At 42.7% G+C, this 3,605-nt stretch overlaps 1 pseudogene; it reads left to right on the plus strand.

Annotated features, from left to right (window-relative positions):
- Positions 1-645: 645 nt before the first annotated feature.
- On the plus strand, positions 646-763 carry LOC126250002 (5S ribosomal RNA; annotated as a pseudogene).
- The last annotated feature ends 2,842 nt before the right edge of the window (positions 764-3,605 follow it).

Consider the following 3,605-nt stretch of genomic DNA (forward strand, 5'->3'; position numbering starts at 1 on the left):
GGGCACTCTTGGGAGAACATGTGTTGCTTATCCGAGTGCCTCTGCAAGTTCCATAATGCAGGCATGAACGTCCATGATGTGATAAAGTAGTTCATCTCGCGGATTCACCTTTCGTTTGACACCTCAGATTTCATCCAAAAACATAAGCAAAAATATAATGGCATAAGGTCTGGCAATCTTGGTGCCAATTAAATTGTATACAATCTAGCGATTAGGGTGCGTAAAGTTGGGTTGTTACCTCTCACATTTAGTAAAATGTGAATTGTCTGCGACATGCTAGAAGTATACTGGAGTCCCTGCGGCGAAATGCCTAAAATGACTGGACCTATCAGTATATTCCTTATCATGCAGCACCAAGCGGTGTTCTATCTGGGACACCATTGGTAACAGTGCATGTGTCCGTATGAAGTTCATTCCTCCAAATTAGATTTCCTTTCATACCCATGAATACTGACCATTCCTCCTGGAACTCCGGGTACAAATGATAACTGAATGATTGGATTCGCAAAGGCTCAATGGTGTCAGCCAACAAGGTTCAATGGTGTTAGCCAACACCAAAAATATACGGATAAATTAAGTGACATATTATGAATGGTGGCCATACAACAAATAGTGGAAGTAAATGGACAACTAATTAAACATATAGCCAATGGTCTTGCCACAGTGGTAACACCGGTTCCCGTCAGATCACCCAAGTTAAGCGCTGTCGGGCTTGGCTAGCACTTGGGTGGATGCCCATCCGGTATGCTGAGCGCTGTTGGCAATCGGGGTGCACTCAACCCTTGTGTGGCAAACTGAGGAGCTACTTGATTGAGGTAGCGGCTCCAGTCTCGGGAACTGACCTACGGCCGTGAGAGCGGTGTGCTGACCACATGCCCCTCCGTATCCGCATGCAGTGACGCCTGTGGGCTGAGGATGACATGGCGGCCAGTCGGTACCATTGGGCCTTCATGACCTGTGCGGGAGGAGTAATTAAACGTATGAAAAATAGCCAGCGCAGTTGGGCTTTCGTATACGCGATCATCTGCTAGAATACTCCATTAACCAACTGTTTATTTGTTGTTGTTGTGGTCTTCAGTCCTCAGACTGGTTTGATGCAGCTCTCCATGCTACTCTATCCTGTGCAAGCTTCTTCATCTCCCAGTACTTACTGCAACCTACATCCTTCTGAATCTGCTTAGTTTATTCATCTCTTGGTCTCCCTCTACGATTTTTACCCTCCACGCTGCCCTCCAATGCTAAATTTGTGATCCCCTGATGCCTCAGAACATATCCTAACAACCGGTCCCTTCTTCTTGTCAAGTTGTGCCACAAACTCCTCCCCAATTCTATTCAGTACCTCCTCATTAGTCATGTGGTCCACCCATCTAATCTTCAGCACTCTTCTGTAGCACCACATTTCGAAAGCTTCCATTCTCTTTTTGTCCAAACTATTTATCGTCCATGTTTCACTTCCATACATGGCCACACTCCATACAAATACTTTCAGAAACGACTTCCTGACAATTACATCTGTACTCGATGTTAATAAATTTCTCTTCTTCAGAAACGCTTTCCTTGACATTGCCAGTCTACATTTTATATCCTCTCTACTTCGACCATCATCAGTTATTTTGCTCCCCAAATAGCAAAACTCCTTTACTACTTTAAGTGTTTATTAACTGTTTATTTAACTGGCACGTAAATGAAAACTCTCTAAGCGAATGAGCTTCGCTGCAATCTAAGAGATATTCTACAAGTAACAGAGTGAAATATCTCGAAATAATACCCTGTAATAAGCACACAAAATATTAACATATTTAGAAGCGCCGTACATAAGTCCCTAGTGCTGCTCAGACAATTGCAAAATCGTTTGCCGGCTGGAGTGGCCGAGCGGTTCTAGGCGCTACAGTCTGGAGCCGCGCGACCTCAGCAGTTAAGCCCCATAGTGCTCAGAGCCATTTGAACCATTTTTTCAAAATCGTTTAAGTACCAGCTCATCGCCAAATCCGATAATCGAAGCAGCAGGGAACTATTCTAAGTCCCAAGCTGATTTTTCAGAGACGACCACCTGTAAAATACAAAATTGCTGCTGCCGACTCACCTGAATGAATGAAGAGTAAAGACGTAGAATGTTAATAACGTTTGTTTTATTTTAAGAGCTCTAAGAGTTTTTACATGAAAAAATTGGGAGGCATTACATTCCAGCAGGCACTCGTAGTAAGTACTTCGGTGAGTCACAAACTGAGACAGATCACGAGTGTGCCGTCACTTGAGCCTCAATATACTTGCACCGCACCATGCTACCACGTAAGTCTCAGAATTTCAGAAAATTGACTAACATTCAAGTTGACAATAATTTAAGCCTTTAGTTAACATACTGAGAGGTGCACTTTTCTTTACCACTCATTTCTTTCCTCGCAGGCTCTTCAAAGTATACTACTTCATTGTTAAACTATAAAATTATCATTTTCACACACATCCTCATCAGTACCAATAAACGTAACATCCGTTTATAATTATACATAAAAAAACCCGATCGGCTTGCAGTGAGCGTCCAAATGTTGTTTGCAGTGATGCTCTCAAAATTCACATACTTAGCACTACAGTTAAATTAAGAGCGCCTTTAATAACGGCCAAGTGAATAAATACTCGATTAACTACCAAATAAATGTTGAATCTACACATATTTTGCACTGTCAGAAAGGGATTGGTGACATCTACACTTAGCTTAGTTCCAGTTACTTGCATGTCTAAGAGGATTCGGTTTTCTAGCAAATTCATGATGTTATATGTAACATTTATTGATTGAATTTTGGAGTATGACGTTAAATAATCAGTGTGGATAGTTAACCCTACAGATAATGTCAAGTGCCTATTTGTGATTGTTATTATACAGGGAGTTCACAGTTCATGTTACACACTTCTAGAGGCTGTAGAGGGGACTTAGTAGATCAAGTCTTACATAGGAACCCATCTCCGGATACGTCGTCCGCTACTGATTGTCAAAGTAACAGACGGCGGCCCTTGTAAATGTATGTGTATATGGGGTGATTCCGTGCTGATGTTACAAAATTTCACGGATGATGGAGAAGGATAAACGTATCAATTAGAAGTAAGGGTCCGTGTACCGCAAACGAACGAATCGATATTGTTGTGTCGATTCCCTAAGGTCTCGACACAATGAGTGGATAGGTGCACGCGAAACTAACGCAGACGGGCGTAAATTCTGAAACAGGAGACTGGATGAAAACTATAAAGAAAAGAAGAGAGATTTTAATATACTTAACTTTAATGTAGTCTTGTTCTTGTTGAAATACATCTCTTGCATAGTAGTAAGCAATTAGCAATGATACACATGGCGCCTTGCTAGGTAGTAGCGATGGACTAGCTGAAGGCTATTTAATCTGTCTCTCGGCAAATGAGAGGAAGACGTGATACGTCTTGTCGCAAGCTATGTCGTCCGTACAACTGGGGCGAGGTCAAGTCCGTGTCTTGTGACCTGCCCTGTGGTGGCGCTACGTTTGCGAATACACAGTGGCGACACGCGGGTCCGACATGTACTACAGGACCGCGGCCGATTTAAGTTACCACCTAGCAAGTGTGGTGTCTAGCGGTGACACCAC

Source organism: Schistocerca nitens, chromosome 3 (genome assembly GCF_023898315.1).
Source record: "Schistocerca nitens isolate TAMUIC-IGC-003100 chromosome 3, iqSchNite1.1, whole genome shotgun sequence".
Taxonomy (NCBI): domain Eukaryota; kingdom Metazoa; phylum Arthropoda; class Insecta; order Orthoptera; family Acrididae; genus Schistocerca; species Schistocerca nitens.